The 19652-nt window shown below is 32.8% G+C and overlaps 1 long non-coding RNA gene across 1 annotated transcript in view; it reads left to right on the top strand.

Annotated features, from left to right (window-relative positions):
• Positions 1-16816, top strand: part of LOC117112543 — a 22462-nt gene extending 5646 nt beyond the window's left edge. Inside the window, exon 2 of the long non-coding RNA XR_004446058.1 lies at positions 14900-16816. This is a non-coding gene — a long non-coding RNA (uncharacterized LOC117112543). The remainder of the gene's footprint in view (positions 1-14899) is intronic.
• The last annotated feature ends 2836 nt before the right edge of the window (positions 16817-19652 follow it).

The raw sequence follows: 19652 nt of genomic DNA, 5'->3' as shown, positions 1-19652 counted from the left end.
AATATGTAATGAAAATGGGGGGTCACCTTTCAACCTAAGGAGCTATAACTGATTAAATTTAGGCCTGATTTTAGCATAATTTCACTGTATAGCGGCACAAATACGCACAAAGATACCTATGTTTGATGGGCACGTACGGTATTGCTATTGACCAAAAGATGACCGAAAAGAATGGAAGTTTGTGAAAATAATGTCAGGAACCCAAATTATGTGAAAAAACATAGTGTCTAGCTTCCGTACGTGCTGCGCGCGTAAAAATGCGCGTACGTAGTGGAAAATTAAAAAAAAAATTGAAATGCTCAAAATGGCCTGAACCCGAAGTTAATGCTCACTTAATACGATTTCGAAATGGCAATTGGTTAGGCTGATATGACCGATAATGTAAAAACGCAAAATTGCACGTAGATGACGTCACGCATGACTGAGCGCGTTGAAAAGCTTACCATGACTACTCCAGACCAAGCCAAATGTTCGTTGACAGCGATTGTGCGTAACTCGTGGCATTTTTTGAGATATCGTGCGAACAGAAAAGGGGAGAAAGAAAGAAGAATAAGAAAAAAAAGATGTTGATCCTGACAATAACAAGAGGTGATCTGCTAGTGTAGCGGATCACCAAATATCTTTTCCTCTTTTTATACACTTTTCTATACCGAAATGGCTTCTATGAATCTGTCTCATCATATTACATCTCATTGAGTATGCTACAATCAATCGATCGCCTCTTAAAACTAACCCTTCTGATATGTACAGTTCATCTGTTATGTTCGAAAATGGTCTAACTTCTATTCGGATCTTACATTTAGTTTCTGACCATCCATTCTTAACATATGATTTTAACATTTCAATGGTTGGATCTTTGTTGGTTTATTTTTTGAATTCCAGAATACGAATGTCTTTGATCAGTAAGTTTCATATTCATCTATGTCAGATTCTTCATCTGTTACATTTACTATTGGACTTCTGCTAAGAGTATCGGCAATTATCAATTTGCTGCCCTTACGCCATTTAACTTTAAATGTGTACTTTTGCAACTGTGTGCTGTGTGTAATGGTTTTCTGTATAACGAATCTAACGGTTTGTGGTCTGTTTCCACAGTAACGTCTGTACGTCCATAAATATAATCATGGAACTTGTTACAACCCCATGTTATGGCTAACATCTCTTTTTCGATTTGTCCATAATTCTTTTCGGATGCAGTGAGACTACGTGATGCATAGGCCACTATTTTGTCAGACTGTAATATACAGGCACCTAAGCCATATCGTGACGCATCAACTGATGTTGTTATCGGATCAGTTAGACTATAGTATTTAAGTATTGGTGCTGACACAATGTCAGATTTTAATTGCTCGAATGCATCTTGTTGGGGTTTATCCCAATGCCATGCAACTTTCTCTTGTTGCAATAATCTTAATGGCGCTGTTTTTTCAGATAAATTTGGTATAAATTTGCCAACGTATGTAGCCATACCAAGCCATTGCATTAATTCTTCAACATTTGTGGGTTTGGACAAGTTCTGTATTGCTTTAACCTTTTCCGGGTCAATTTCAACACCTTTGTCGGAAAATATGTGTCCTTGATATTTTACACATTTTACTGCAATGTTACATTTTTCTAAGTTCAGGCCTAAGCCACTTTCTAGAGCTCTATCAAGTACTTTACAGAGAATTTTGTTATGGTCTTCTATGTCTTTACCTGCGATTAAGATGTCATCGCGGATTATCTCTACGCTTTTGATGTCTTTGAACATCTCGGCAATTGTACGTTCCCACACTTCAGATGCCAATGAAATACCGAATGGCATGCGTTTGAATTTAAAACGACCTTACGGGGAATTAAACGTTAGTGCCTTTTCTAGTGTCAAATTATCTTCCTCATACAATTTATCTTTTATTCTGTCGTCCTCGCTGATCATGCCTCTTATAAGTTGGTCACGAATAGCGCTGTCCTCATGAGGACCAAAATTGCAATTTTCTGCAAGTTTCCTCAGTTCGCTTACATACTGTGTGGCAGATTCTGAGGCTTGCTGTTTACGATCATAGAATCTATGTCTTTCTAAGAGCTCATTCTGCTTTGGAATGCAGTGATTTTCAAATTTTTCTAATACGCTATTGAGCTTGAGGTTATCCCCTTCGTTGTCGAAATTGAGCGTTTCATAAATCGTCCTACTTTTGGCTCCTATCAAATTCAGCAGGCACATCACCTTCCGCTTGTCGGGTTTGGCGTCTAGCTCTGTTGCACGCATAAACACGTGGAACTCGTTTTTGAAAATCTTCCATTTTTGTGCAACATTGCCTTGAAAATCGAGTTCTCTTGGAGGTCTAAAGCTTAGCGAATCCATTATACTTATTGTTTGTTTACTTCTGACATCATGTTCAGGTTAAACTACTGCTAATTATTTATTATTAGTCCAAGCTTGACATAGACACGTCCGACTACTCTGTGTGCTGTGTATCAACTGTCTTTTATTCATAATGCCAAACATAGAGGGCATATTGAACGTGATTGAATATCATATAACAGAAAGGAAGTGACAATGAAAAAACTAAAAGAAAGGTAAGTATAAAAAATGAAATAAGAAAAAGGATGAAACAATATTAAAAAGAAAATAGATATTAATGGGATAGTAAAGAAAAAAGGTGCAAGGTAAAAAATTCAACCTAACTGGAAGGAAAGAAAAAGTATTTCATGGAAAGTTTCAATTGTTAGGAATATTTCTAAGAAAATTACAAATTTCTGTTAATTATTAACAAATATACACAATATAAAAAAGAAAAACATGAGCAGTAATAATGTGCTAGCTAAACTGTCTAGTCAATGGACTGCCAAAATCTGCAGTTACTTAAGTGGATTGATATATTGATTATAAAATTATTAATTATTATTACTGAAACATTAATTATAATTTCTGTACACTTTCTTTAAATTTTTCAGTATTTTTCTTCATTTGTGCAGAAAATTTCGAGAAAATAGGTCCGCAGAATCGCATTAACACTGCGAATGCCTATACATTGGTTACAATAGCCACCGGCCAACTTTACTGCAACATTTGCGCGGAAATTGGCAGACTTATTTTTAATATGCGTGGATGGAATTTTTTCTTTATGAGATAACCCTAAATCAATTTACACACAATAACCAACCAACATTTCGGGAGTGCTGAGATTCCAGCTCCCCACTTGTCAAAGGCCATTTAGGCTTCGTTTTAAGCCCAGAAATTGGCATCACACAGTCGGCCAGCGACACTTCTTATTTAGGTTATATTGTAGCCTAGAACATTGGGCCTGGGCCTGTACAACTTCAGCAAAGTATCTTATACCTACATATAACGATCTTAGAGTTTCATTTTCTTGTTCAATGGTTGTTTTTATTGAGAATTATTTAAAAAAAACAAAAAGAAAACTGGTACGCCTTACGACTTCGAAACTTCAGTATTAATCGCCAGAGAACATCGTCACACTTCTAGTGTTTACAAAGGTGTCACGGAGTAACATATCCCAAACATTGCAAGTTGCCCCGAATGATGTAATATCCCAGCATTCTGAATGGTTTACAACTTGCAATGGACTCAACGTACCTTACTCGCCAGCCGGTGTAGTCGGGCGCACACATGGTTTGGGATGTTACTCCGCGAAATATAGTTTCGTAATTAGAAGGCCTGCTACCAGTTAGTTCGATGTTGTTACATTTTTTGTTGTTGTCAAAACAAGAAACATTCCTTGTAGAATTATATATTTTTTATATATATAGATTAAATTAACCAATTAATTCAGTTGTTGCACTTTATTATTTCCATGTTTAAAATTTAATCTTTAAATATTCATTTATATACAATTCAATTTTTATATTATTTCAAAACACGATTAAACAATCATTTTGCTTACTTTCTGCTGATACTTTGTTAAGAACGAAATAAATTGTTTGATAGAGGCCCATACTAGTTGTCTATGAAATAACTCTGCTTACCGCCTACTACATTCAGTGAGAAACGTTTGCCAATCCCAGGCTCCTCCTAGTAGACACAGACACCGAGGTTGCCAGACACAAAGTCATTTGAATCTTTGTACGCCGCCGATAGGAACAAAAGTAGGTCAGAAGCAGACTGCCTCGTTCAGTAAATAAATGGTAGTAAAGGAGTTGCTTTCTATATTATTTCATTTAATTGGGTTTCAAAATTTGCTGTGAAACCTATTTGTTTGTTTATTTTTTTGTAAATTTCAAGATGTTGCTCATTGAGATGCCTGTTGTTAAACTATAGCTGCTCCGTGAAGTCTGGCTGAGGTTATCCTCAAAGAGTATTTTATACCCTTTGTTATCATCAGCCATGTGATTGACATAATGTATGAGGTTTAGGTAATTCGTTTGGTTTTCAATAAAAGATGTCTGCCTTAATACCGGTAGTACTTTGAATATAATCATCCAGATGATGCCTAATTGTATTTATTTACAATCTAAATTAAATTTAAATTTAAATTTTGATTATTGCTTGATCTGGGCCGTTTACATCGTATGAGTCAATACTGTATACGATCGTTTGAAATTTCGGTACATAGTCTATTTTATGGACAAATACGTTAAGGAAACGTTCACAATTACGAGGAGGTACATGTAAGAGTAGCACTCAATAAAATAGTAAAAAATTGATGTTTTTATACCAGTCTCCTTCGCTTTGGCGGTGATCGCTTATTTACCAAGAATAAGATGAGTGCACATCGACACAGTTTTGTGTACGACGTCACACTAGGTCATGCTGATTGGTTGATACAGTACATGTAAAATGAATGATAACATGTTTTGTGTCCTGCCTGACTGAAAATAATGGGCTGTACAAGTTGTAAATAATTGGGATTTGGAGGGAAACCACCTTCCTGCCGCTTACAAAATCTACTCGCGCTATCAAATGACCTTGTCGCACTGAGCGCGACAAAGTTGAATTCCTTGTCACAACTTAAAAAATCAGGTCGCAAATGCGACCAAATAACCCCTAATTTCAAGCCCTGCCCATGACTATTTAGTTGTTATTGTTTGATTATTTAACTACTAAAATAAAAATCTAATAAGAAAAGAACACAAATAATTCAGTTTACTCGTAATGACAAATAATATAAAGAATAATACATTCATTTTGAGTTGTCGTTTTTTTACCTGCTCAATAGAAATAATTAAATCTAAAGTATTAAAAAACTTTTTACTTTATTACAACATTGAAATTACATAAACAAAAATATCACATTTTAGCAGCTGGGTTAAAAAAGCACTTTATAAACTAAAAAAGTTCCTTTATACTTTAAACTTGCAATATTAACTATACTACAACTGTCTAGTATGTTTCTGTCTAGCCTAAGCCAATTTTTAACCTTTCAATTTATTCCCCATAACATACACCCTATTTGTCACAATAATTAAAAAATAGACTACTTGTCGATCCTTGTTAAGCTGGTGCTCTTTAAGGGATCAAGCCTCTATTATAATTGCTTTTAGTAAAATGTTTATTACACATTAAACATAAGGTTATAACTGACTAGGTTGCTATTGATATGTTGGAAAACTAATTCCATATCAAACAGCATTAAATTTTTAAATTATGTTAACACTGCAATAAAAAATACATTTGAAGCTGAATTTAGTTGAGTAATATTTTATGTAGAGAATGCTGTTATCATTAATTTACAATTTATATGTCCATATGTGAGCACTTTATTTCGTATATGTATTTGCTTCCTTTTGATATGGCATTTTTCCAACATGTTAGGTATGCAATACTGCGGTAGAGGAAAGTATAGGACATTTAGAGCTAAAATACTGCTTTTTAGATTTTTTTTATTATTATACCTAGAATGGCCTTCTAATTATATATCAAAATCACATGACAGCTTTTAAACACATTTCATCATTTAGAACGGCTGATGCAAAAACACGTTTTGCTTAATTTCTCAAAAATATCCTGTTATCCCATACTTCACTTGGAAATCAGAAATAATACCAGTAGGAAGGAATATTAGTAGGAATAAATGTCATTAACAAAGAAACGATCCATTTCAGAATAGGGGTGTTGGTTAAGACATAAATAGGAGCCATTACACACCCAGTTAATCCTACTCGTATAGTAATTTCTGGTGTTTATAATATAATTAGCAAAGTACTGTATCAGTTATTTCTTCATTGTATTAACTAGGCTAATTATTTATTAGGTTGTATTTATTTTACTAAATTTACCATAGAGCATCATTATATATTTACGTACAGTAAATACAATCTAATAATACCTGTTTATTTTTTACGTAAAAGTATTAAGTATTATAGTACAAAACATTAATAATACAACCTAATAATAAAAATAAGTTCACTTTTTTTTATTGCATTAACTAGGCCTAATTTATTAGGTTGCATTTATTACTAAAATCCCTCATAGAGCATCATAATTGGTATATTATCACAAAAAAATACCAGCTTTAAATGCCCAGATAATTGTTCTTTTAAGTCATATAAACACTTAGATAAACTTTTTAAAAAAGTGAAATTTTGTTATAAGGTTGACAGGCTTTGGATTACACCAAAAATAAATACAACTTAATAAGTTAGGCTAAATTAATGCAATAAAAAATTAAGTGAACTTACTATTATTAAGGTTGTATTATTATTGTTGTTAAGTCTGTAAATGCACTTTAAATACTTACTACATTACATAGATAAATACAGGTATTATTGACCAGATTGTTTTGTAATCAAGTAAATGTACTATGATACTTACAAGAAATACAACAAACAGAAATGATGGATATTTATTTAATAAATAATTAATTCAATATATATGACACTAATTCAACTTAATTAACATTTCTTATTTTAAGTATTATGGATTAATAATTATGTATAAAATGAGCTGATTTGCTAGATTGTTATCAAACAATACAACAAATAACAAATGTACAACAAACTACTACTACTACTACTACTACTACTACTACTACTACTACTACTACTACTACTACTACTACCACTACTACTACCACTACTACTATATAGTACATAAATTAAATAAATACAATGAGTGCCTAATAATAATGAGGCCTAATGATTCGATTGTATTTACTTAAATAATTTGCTGAGTTGAATAGGTTGTTTTTTAAATGTACAACAAACTGATTTATTGGGTTGTATTTATTGTTAAAGTATCATATACTATATAGTACAGTACAATAAATAAATACAGCCTAATAGGCCTAGTACTATAATACTTTATATATTTTCATAAATAAATATAGGTATTATTAGATTGTATTTACTGTGATAAATTTAGTAAAATAAATTGAAGAAAAAAAAAAATACAGCCTAATAAATAATTAGCTTAGTTAATACTATGAAGAAATAACTGATAATGTACTTTGCTAATTATACTATGAACACCAGAAATTACCATATGAGTAGGATTAACTGGGTGTGTAATGGCTCCTATTTATATGTTTTAACCAATACCCCTATTCTGAAATGGATCATGATTCAATAAAATGATGTCATAATTATGGGAAAAAAACAATAAAATCGTAGTAGTAAAAACGATTTTAACGTTTTCCCACGAATATGAGGCCATTTGATTTGATTTGATTTGTGAAATTGTTTTTTTATCGTATACATGATAAATCTTTTCAAATCGTGCTGGTGTAAAAACTTATTTCTTATATTTTCTATATGAACAATTGCTTTTTAGATTTTTTATGTACTGTCTTATTTCTCAGATAAGATAGTATAATACATACTCCTAGTATCGAAATGCACGCCATCATGTCGGGTTTTTAATAGAATTCCAACACGATGGTGTGCATTTCGATACTACTTGGAGTATGTACAGTATTATACTATCTTTTCTGAGATCTGAGATAAATCAGTGGACCTTTTGGTCTTATTTCTCCATAGCATTATTGAATATATTGAATTAGAAGCTGTTATTTTGTCTATATAGGGCTTGCCATGCCAAATCTAGCATCAGTGACAAAAACATGAAAATTGAAATATAATTACTCCACATTATAACTTTAAAATGCTTAACTGGAATTGATTTACTGCCAAAGTTATGAGTAAAAGTATTACATCTTCCCAGTACTAAGGTATACAATAGTGCCACATTCTTAACTGCTCAGTTTAACAGTTAGCGACAGTATGCTGGGTTTTTTTTCGATGGCAAGCCTCATATAATATTGCAAGTTCTCAAACTCATAAACAACATGTTCTTAATCTTGTTTAGAGGCAAACTGCGAGAAATTTGACTAAAGTTCCTTTTAAGAATACAGGCGTAAATCATTTCAAAACTATGTCAAACTGATGATGACAAGGATGAGAATACGATGACTGTTGATGATGATGTTTGTTCAGCAATAGTTTCTTAGTTCGGTCTTTATTTTAAGCACTTGCTAAACAGTATGTCTACTTTAAAGTCAGTGTTGTTTATGAGCCAGAATATGATAATTATAACAATCAGTCATTTTAGTGGATGGTGAATGATGTTATGACCTAGTACAACCTTGAAATGAAAGATGCAATTAGTGATTATCCTCTACTTAACAAATGTTCAGTTGTTGCTTCTGAAAAATACACATTCTAAAGTACTTGGCTACTTTCTTTGTTTTCTTAATAGATTTTTAATTATATTTTTTTATTTTATATTAAAAAATTTCTATCCCCTCCCTTTTGTCACTCTAGCATGTCTTTTATACGACAAACTGTACCTTTAATTTGTCCATTACTGTTGGATGTGATAATGATATGTCATGCCCATACACTATATGGACAAATCATACAAGTTTTAGTCAAAGCTTTATGGCTATAAAATTTGCCATGCTACTGAAACTAATTTTCATTATTGATGAGGCTTCGGTATTGGAATTGTTTATAGTAGTAACAACAAATTCTGGTTGTGTTTGCCGAGTGTGCAAAGTCATCAGATCAATATTGTCCATTAATTTGGGCTAAATTATGCCTTGATTATAAGCTCTCTTTAGAAATTGGTTAGCTTGTCCTCTGCAATGGTTTGTGAAGTTTTCACATGAATAACCATGACATCTTCATGACATTTGCGAGCACACTCATAACCAGTGAAGGTGAAAATCAGTCGGGTGGCTCCATGAAGTCCATGATGACGTTCCGCTGGGAATGACAACTTGTGTAATGCCTGTAGGCGAGCGATCTTACGGGAAGTAATTAATTTGATAAGGGAAGTCATGGTGATAATACTCTTTCACCTGATTGGTAATAAGACTAAGTACAGCTGTACTTAAGCGGTTTGGCACAGTGGGGACGGTTCGGTTTCCCAACATTGAGGTGAGGGTTTCAATCTCTCGCTGTGTATTTCGCTTGTGTCCTTGAGCAAGGCACTTTATCTGCATTGCTTCTCTCCACCCAGGAGTCTAAATGGGTACCTGGGAGGGTTGCCTGCTGCCGTGCTGATTAACAGCAGCAACACTTAAAGCATGCGTACCCAATGACTAGGAAAAAGAAGTCTGCTTCATAACCTCAAGGAAGGCGCATTATAAATGCTTTTTACCAGTACTAACTAACTAAACAGATATTTAGCTTTCAACTTGTTGTTTTCATCTTACACAAATTATCATATCATATAAAAGCTCTCAATAGGAAAGTCCTTAAAAGTATCATAACTTTTTTTTTTAACTTGATAATTTATATGATTTACCTGATTACGTCAATGTACAGCGCAAACATGGATGTACAGCTGTCTCTTATACACATCTAGATGTGTATAAGAGACAGGTAAACAGCAGCCTTTTTAAATTTATGGTCATTATTTCTCTACCTGACTGAAAAAGTAAATTAAAATCTGTGAATTTACATCTCCCGTTTGAGTCGCACCATATTTGTAAAACATTAAACAGATCTGTCATGACTTGAATAATAGGATCTATAGATTAGCATGCTAATCCCTGATGATCAATCAATGAGCAACTTGATCCAAAAGATGTTATACTCTCTTCAAATTTATAGCGGAAGATATGAAGTGATAATTAAAATGGAGGTGAATCTAGGTTCACCATTTTCCAACATGAATATTGTGTAAGGCTAAAAAGGTTAGAATGCACTACAGGAATACATCCTTTTTTCCCCAAGCTCCTAAACATGGCAACATTAAATTTGATTGAATATTTGGTGTTCTATAAGTCTGTTCGCATTATAAATTTTTGGTGACAAAAATTGTTGTATGCCCATATACAGCCATGATGTGCCTGTATATGGTGATAATGTGATGTCATCATGCCCATATTTAGGCATATCACATGTTTTTGTCAAATAAAATTTGATAGTCTGAACTAGTTTGTGATTTGCTTATACAGGGGCATGATGATGTCATATTGCACCCAAACATGGGCATATCACAATTATAGGGGCATGATAATGTCATATCACACCCAAACATGATCCTGTCTCTTATACACATCTTTAACGATTAATATAGAAAATTAAGCAAAAATGAGCTCTCTTCATTGGTTAGTTTGATAGTCGTTGCTTGCCAACTAAAACTAGGACTTGATTTAGTCGTAGTTAGAACTATGTTGTTTATGAATACAAAAATAAGTTTAAGTTGCAACTTGGACTAAATGAAGTTCTAGATTGAAATTTGACTAAAGTTCCTTTTAAGAATACAGGCGTAAATCATTTCAAAACTATGTCAAACTGATGATGACAAGGATGAGAATACGATGACTGTTGATGATGATGTTTGTTCAGCAATAGTTTCTTAGTTCGGTCTTTATTTTAAGCACTTGCTAAACAGTATAACTACTTTAAAGTCAGTGTTGTTTATGAGCCGGAATATGATAATTATAACAATCAGTCATTTTAGTGGATGGTGAATGATGTTATGACCTAGTACAACCTTGAAATGAAAGATGCAATTAGTGATTATCCTCTACTTAACAAATGTTCAGTTGTTGCTTCTGAAAAATACACATTCTAAAGTACTTGGCTACTTTCTTTGTTTTCTTAGTAGATTTTTAATTATATTTTTTTATTTTATATTAAAAAATTTCTATCACCTCCCTTCTGTCACTCTAGCATCTGTCTCTTATACACATCTTCTGGTGATGTCTAGGCCAATCTGCCATTCATTTTGTAATTAGTGCCTTGGGGGTTCATTCACTTGGGTTGTCTGTCAGTATGAGTATCATCTATGTACATTCAAAATTCCCATATGAATTAATCTGTATGAGGCTCTGAACAATGTTCTCTATTCTCTGTAGGGTAAAATCTGCTTCAGAAGCATGTAACTGTATTGTTGAATTATATAAATAATGAATAAAACAGTAAAATAATTGCAAAAAGAAATTAGAATACTGTATCTAAAAAATCGAGAAAGTAAATAGGTCAAATACGACAAAATGTTATGCTCTTAGAACCATGTGCAGCCTACTGGAACATTTGTTAAAACTCTTGAGTGTAACACCAATAGGCTGACTGCGAACAGGGCACTATAGACTGATATACCCCGGTATTCTTAAAATGAACTTTAGTCATAGTTTGAGCTAAAACTTCGAAATTACGTCATTTTGTATTCTTAAAACGAACTTCAAATAGCACTACGACTAAATCATGCGAACCTTGACTAAAATGACACCTCCGCAGGCTGATTTTTTTAGTCAGCCTAGGGACAGTCTAAATCGCCGACTTGAAATATTTACCCTACTAAAAACGTGATTTTTGTAACTCGGATAAAGTGAAACGAATAGAAACGATTGTATACGCAGGTCTGATATAACTTCGGTGTGTTAAACAAAAGAGACATCAAGTTTAACTTCCAAAAGGAGAAATTAACATGTTTTGCTAGTCACATGCGATAGTTCCTGAATCCCCACGCGTTGCGGTCACATAGCTACACCATAACAACAAAGATGGCGCTGCCCTCGCTCAGAATCAACTATACAGTAGTTCTCCCAAGGAAGCATATTTCCAGTGACTGTTCAAATTCTCTATCGTTATAAGTTAACGATTAATATAGAAAATTAAGCAAAAATGAGCTCTCTTCATTGGTTAGTTTGATAGTCGTTGCTTGCCAACTAAAACTAGGACTTGATTTAGTCGTAGTTAGAACTATGTTGTTTATGAATACAAAAATAAGTTTAAGTTGCAACTTGGACTAAATGAAGTTCTAGATTGAAATTTGACTAAAGTTCCTTTTAAGAATACAGGCGTAAATCATTTCAAAACTATGTCAAACTGATGATGACAAGGATGAGAATACGATGACTGTTGATGATGATGTTTGTTCAGCAATAGTTTCTTAGTTCGGTCTTTATTTTAAGCACTTGCTAAACAGTATAACTACTTTAAAGTCAGTGTTGTTTATGAGCCGGAATATGATAATTATAACAATCAGTCATTTTAGTGGATGGTGAATGATGTTATGACCTAGTACAGCCTTGAAATGAAAGATGCAATTAGTGATTATCCTCTACTTAACAAATGTTCAGTTGTTGCTTCTGAAAAATACACATTCTAAAGTACTTGGCTACTTTCTTTGTTTTCTTAGTAGATTTTTAATTATATTTTTTTATTTTATATTAAAAAATTTCTATCACCTCCCTTCTGTCACTCTAGCATGTCTTTTATACGACAAACTGTACCTTTAATTTGTCCATTACTGTTGGATGTGATAATGATATGTCATGCCCATACACTATATGGACAAATCATACAAGTTTTAGTCAAAGCTTTATGGCTATAAAATTTGCCATGCTGCTGAAACTAATTTTCATTATTGATGAGGCTTCGGTATTGGAATTGTTTGTAGTAGTAACAACAAATTCTGGTTGTGTTTGCCGAGTGTGCAAAGTCATCAGATCAATATTGTCCATTAATTTGGGCTAAATTATGCCTTGATTATAAGCTCTCTTTAGAAATTGGTTAGCTTGTCCTCTGCAATGGTTTGTGAAGTTTTCACATGAATAACCATGACATCTTCATGACATTTGCGAGCACACTCATAACCAGTGAAGGAGAAAATCAGTCGGGTGGCTCCATGAAGTCCATGATGACGTTCCGCTGGGAATGATAACTTGTGTAATGCCTGTAGGCGAGCGATCTTACGGGAAGTAATTAATTTGATAAGGGAAGTCATGGTGATAATACTCTTTCACCTGATTGGTAATAAGACTAAGTACAGCTGTACTTAAGCGGTTTGGCACAGTGGGGACGGTTCGGTTTCCCAACATTGAGGTGAGGGTTTCAATCTCTCGCTGTGTATTTCGCTTGTGTCCTTGAGCAAGGCACTTTATCATCTGCATTGCTTCTCTCCACCCAGGAGTCTAAATGGGTACCTGGGAGGGTTGCCTGCTGCTGCGCTGATTAACAGCAGCAACACTTAAAGCATGCGTACCCAATGACTAGGAAAAAGAAGTCTGCTTCATAACCTCAAGGAAGGCGCATTATAAATGCTTTTTACCTGTACTAACTAACTAAACAGATATTTAGCTTTCAACTTGTTGTTTTCATCTTACACAAATTATCATATCATATAAAAGCTCTCAATAGGAAAGTCCTTAAAAGTATCATAACTTTTTTTTTTAACTTGATGCTGTTTTCAATTGTCAGATATCCATTTATGAATACATAAATGTGAACTTTCATTTCTTTAGAAGACTAGAACCTCAAATTTTTGCATTTGTAAACAGCAGCCTTTTTAAATTTATGGTCATTATTTCTCTACCTGACTGAAAAAGTAAATTAAAATCTGTGAATTTACATCTCCCGTTTGAGTCGCACCATATTTGTAAAACATTAAACAGATCTGTCATGACTTGAATAATAGGATCTATTGATTAGCATGCTAATCCCTGATGATCAATCAATGAGCAACTTGATCCAAAAGATGTTATACTCTCTTCAAATTTATAGCGGAAGATATGAAGTGATAATTAAAATGGAGGTGAATCTAGGTTCACCATTTTCCAACATGAATATTGTGTAAGGCTAAAAAGGTTAGAATGCACTACAGGAATACATCCTTTTTTCCCCAAGCTCCTAAACATGGCAACATTAAATTTGATTGAATATTTGGTGTTCTATAAGTCTGTTCGCATTATAAATTTTTGGTGACAAAAATTGTTGTATGCCCATATACAGCCGTGATGTGCCTGTATATGGTGATAATGTGATGTCATCATGCCCATATTTAGGCATATCACATGTTTTTGTCAAATAAAATTTGATAGTCTGAACTAGTTTGTGATTTGCTTATACAGGGGCATGATGATGTCATATTGCACCCAAACATGGGCATATCACAATTATAGGGGCATGATAATGTCATATCACACCCAAACATGATCATATCACAATTATTTGTTATGTAAAATTTGATAGTGTGAACAGGGTTTTATGATTGTTCTGTTCACACTGTCAATTTTTTATGTTTGTGATTTGCTTATACAGGGGCATGGTGATGTCATATCACACCCAAATATGAGCATATCACAATTAATTGTCATGTAAAATTTGATAAGCTATAAGCCTTGTTTAGATTGGACTTTATTTGGTCAAAATCTACCGTGTACAGTGCCTGGTCAATTTGACAACAATAAGGAAAAAAACTAGTGCTAACAGCCTCCATAACCTTTTTCTAGCTACAGTAATTATTATTTAATTATGCAATAATACAAATAATTGTATTCATTATAATAATAGTAATACTGAAAAACCATGTATAAATAAAACAATACAACTACAAAATAATAATAATAATAGTGTGATTTTATACTTTACAGATCAAAATTCAATTCATTCTTTTATTTCTATCATTGTTTGTACTGCTTTGTAATCATTATTAACTTGCATAAATCAATCATCATCCAGTTATTGTCCACAATCTTGTCTTAATATTTTTTTTTTCATTTCTCAGGCCAGTGCGTTTCGCAAAAAGAGCGAAGCAACCATTGCAAGCAAAGAGGAGACGATAGCGAAATTAAATGGAGAACTTGAAAAACTTGGTCACATTACACAAATGATCCATAAGTTGACTGGAGCGGACAAGTAGTACTTCTCAATAATTAATGGCTGCAGTTGCAATTTTCATTTGGATGAGCCACCCGGTGGTAGCAGCAGTGGGGCTGGTACTTGTGACACTTTATTGTTTCCATCCAAAACAGTGATTCCATAAAAGCAGTATAATTTTGCAATACTTTGATACTACATGTTCTTTATGTTGTATCATAGTTTCAACAAAATGAGATGTAATCAGAATTATGAGTCAAGAGTATACTATTGTATCTCATCTGCAATCCATTAATGTAATTGCAACATTTTATGACATTAATTGTAAATATTTTATTGGGAAATTCGAAACAGCAAATGTATGAAGTACCATATTGTGTCATAATAATATAAATTCATATCTTTACAAATTTTTTTTGCTGTACTTGGATGAAATTTGTAAGCTACAGTGACTGTACTGTACTGTATTTGTTGACTACTGTAATTATTTTTTTTGTTTTGTTTTTATTTAGAAAATATTTTCAGCGTTACCCTCTTATCTCTGAAGAGCTGATCGTAATACAGTAGTTGAATTTTGTATATTGTATGGTCTGTTGTAGAAGTATGAAAAAAATTCTCTCATATTTAAGATAGAACATTGAATCAGTGATTTTTACAGATTTTCACTACAAAATTGAAGTATTATTATTTATGCATCTGTTATGCTCTCCACAGTATCCAATTTTCTTTGACAAAAAATCTGTTGTATGCCCATATACATAGTCATGTTGTGCCTATATATGGTCATGATGTGATGTCATCATGACCATATTTAGGCATGTCACATGTTTTTGTCAAATAAAATTTGATAGTAATATATTTTCCTATTCTAGTTTACAATCGAAAAATGAGAAATATAAGAAATTCAGTATTTTAATTTGTTATTCTAGTTTTTTAATGTACTCTAAATTTTTTTATTAAGTGTTTTTGTGATAGTGATTTGGCACACAAAATACAACATTAATTGTTAATAATAATGGAATCAAATTTTGTTAATTTATATGATTTACCTGATTACGTCAATGTACAGCGCAAACATGGATGTACAGTGCCTGGTAATGGCTGGTCACAGTTGACCAGGCACCATGCCTCTCGATCAAGCATGAAATGAAGTGATACCACTGCACAATATGCTTTAATAAGGATTCAGAATGCCTTCAGTCTGTTCCGATATTGAATATAATTTGATATTTACTTATTATTATACACTTTAATTTAAAAACCATATCATCTGGTTTGTTGGTCGCTACTAGCTTGAGAGTCATTGCTACAGTATCCATGATATTTAATTCACAGAAGGTAAAATACCTATGAAGAGGGCAGTAGCATATCTAGGGGTGTGCCGGGAAGCACTCCTCTAAAAAAATATACATGTGGGCCCCCATTTTTTCCCCAAAAAAATCACATGCAAAAGTTGTTAAAATCACCTCAATAACCTTATTTTGCGAGCTAACACCCTCACCTAATCATTGAGTCTTCAAATTCGTTTTTTTTTGTATAGAATGAATATATTATTTATTACTTTTGTTTGTTGCTCATCAATTTAATTTTTACTTGTAATCTAAATATAAAATTTTTTCCATTTTCTGTAATTTCTTTACAAAGAACTGAAATTACATCTGATGGTTTTCATTCTTGTATCTAACTCATAACTCAGTCATCTACTTAAAACTTTATTATACATGTACGTAGCAATTTGATTATTTTGACGATGCTTGATATTATATTTATTTAAAAAATCAAAGCGTGAAGTCTTGCTAATAAATATCTTAATGCCAGAAAGGTATTGCTAATGGATTTTTTATCATGGTTGGCTAATTTTCACAGATTCATAAGCTTACAGTGGATGCCATAATGTCATTCTCTTATACACATTCAGTCGTCCTCATAATTTTTATGTGACCAACATTAAATTGTGTAAAAGGCACAGTAATGAAAAATGTAGCGCTTTTCCACAACGCCTGTGAAAAGATTGTGAAATTCATTTGCGGATTCGCTTATTCTCAATGTTTTATATGACAACCACTAGACTTTCCACAATATTTTTTTCTCATTCTAGACAGCGCCACCACCGTGTGAGTTAATTCAATGACAATAAGAAATCAAGCATTTGACGCCAATTTAGTTTGGTATGGCGCGCAATAACTGCAATAAAAACTGAGTAACCAAATCTAGGGCCTGCTTACAGCTGTCTCTTATACACATCTAGATGTGTATAAGAGGCAGAATCAATCATCATCCAGTTATTGTCCACAATCTTGTCTTAATATTTTTTTTTTCATTTCTCAGGCCAGTGCGTTTCGCAAAAAGAGCGAAGCAACCATTGCAAGCAAAGAGGAGACGATAGCGAAATTAAATGGAGAACTTGAAAAACTTGGTCACATTACACAAATGATCCATAAGTTGACTGGAGCGGACAAGTAGTACTTCTCAATAATTAATGGCTGCAGTTGCAATTTTCATTTGGATGAGCCACCTGGTGGTAGCAGCAGCGGGGCTGGTACTTGTGACACTTTATTGTTTCCATCCAAAACAGTGATTCCATAAAAGCAGTATAATTTTGCAATACTTTGATACTACATGTTCTTTATGTTGTATCATAGTTTCAACAAAATGAGATGTAATCAGAATTATGAGTCAAGAGTATACTATTGTATCTCATCTGCAATCCATTAATGTAATTGCAACATTTTATGACATTAATTGTAAATATTTTATTGGGAAATTTGAAACAGCAAATGTATGAAGTACCATATTGTGTCATAATAATATAAATTCATATCTTTACAAATTTTTTTTGCTGTACTTGGATGAAATTTGTAAGCTACAGTGACTGTACTGTACTGTATTTGTTGACTACTGTAATTATTTTTTTTGTTTTGTTTTTATTTAGAAAATATTTTTCAGCGTTACCCTCTTATCTCTGAAGAGCTGATCGTAATACAGTAGTTGAATTTTGTATATTGTATGGTCTGTTGTAGAAGTATGAAAAAAATTCTCTCATATTTAAGATAGAACATTGAATCAGTGATTTTTACAGATTTTCACTACAAAATTGAAGTATTATTATTTATGCATCTGTTATGCTCTCCACAGTATCCAATTTTCTTTGACAAAAAATCTGTTGTATGCCCATATACATAGTCATGTTGTGCCTATATATGGTCATGATGTGATGTCATCATGACCATATTTAGGCATGTCACATGTTTTTGTCAAATAAAATTTGATAGTAATATATTTTCCTATTCTAGTTTACAATCGAAAAATGAGAAATATAAGAAATTCAGAATTTGAATTTGTTATTCTAGTTTTTTAATGTACTCTAAATTTTTTTATTAAGTGTTTTTGTGATAGTGATTTGGCACACAAAATACAACATTAATTGTTAATAATAATGGAATCAAATTTTGTTAATTTATATGCTTTACCAGATTACGTCAATGTACAGCGCAAACATGGATGTACAGTACCTGGTAATGGCTGGTCACAGTTGACCAGGCACCATGCCTCTCGATCAAGCATGAAATGAAGTGATACCATTGCACAATATGCTTTAATAAGGATTCATAATGCCTTCAGGCTGTTCCGATATTGAATATAATTTGATATTTACTTATTATTATACACTTTAATTTAAAAACCATATCATCTGGTTTGTTGGTCGCTACTAGCTTGAGAGTCATTGCTACAGTATCCATGATATTTAATTCACAGAAGGTAAAATACCTATGAAGAGGGCAGTAGCATATCTAGGGGTGTGCCGGGAAGCACTCCTCTAAAAAAATATACATGTGGGCCCCCATTTTTTCCCCAAAAAAATCACATGCAAAAGTTGTTAAAATCACCTCAATAACCTTATTTTGCGAGCTAACACCCTCACCTAATCATTAAGTCTTCAAATTCGTTTTTTTTGTATAGAATGAATATATTATTTATTACTTTTGTTTGTTGCTCATCAATTTAATTTTTACTTGTAATCTAAATATAAAATTTTTTCCATTTTCTGTAATTTCTTTACAAAGAACTGAAATTACATCTGATGGTTTTCATTCTTGTATCTAACTCATAACTCAGTCATCTACTTAAAACTTTATTATACATGTACGTAGCAATTTGATTATTTTGACGATGCTTGATATTATATTTATTTAAAAAATCAAAGCGTGAAGTCTTGCTAATAAATATCTTAATGCCAGAAAGGTATTGCTAATGGATTTTTTATCATGGTTGGCTAATTTTCACAGATTCATAAGCTTACAGTGGATGCCATAATGTCATTCTCTTATACACATTCAGTCGTCCTCATAATTTTTATGTGACCAACATTAAATTGTGTAAAAGGCACAGTAATGAAAAATGTAGCGCTTTTCCACAACGCCTGTGAAAAGATTGTGAAATTCATTTGCGGATTCGCTTATTCTCAATGTTTTATATGACAACCACTAGACTTTCCACAATATTTTTTTCTCATTCTAGACAGCGCCACCACCGTGTGAGTTAATTCAATGACAATAAGAAATCAAGCATTTGACGCCAATTTAGTTTGGTATGGCGCGCAATAACTGCAATAAAAACTGAGTAACCAAATCTAGGGCCTGAAACCCAGGCTAGATAACTAC

The sequence above is a fragment of the Anneissia japonica genome, unplaced genomic scaffold, assembly GCF_011630105.1.
Source record: "Anneissia japonica isolate Jap-2015-1 unplaced genomic scaffold, ASM1163010v1 scaffold4002_len83174_cov231, whole genome shotgun sequence".
Classification (NCBI taxonomy): Eukaryota; Metazoa; Echinodermata; class Crinoidea; order Comatulida; family Comatulidae; genus Anneissia; species Anneissia japonica.
This window is presented reverse-complemented; position numbering and strand designations above follow the sequence as displayed.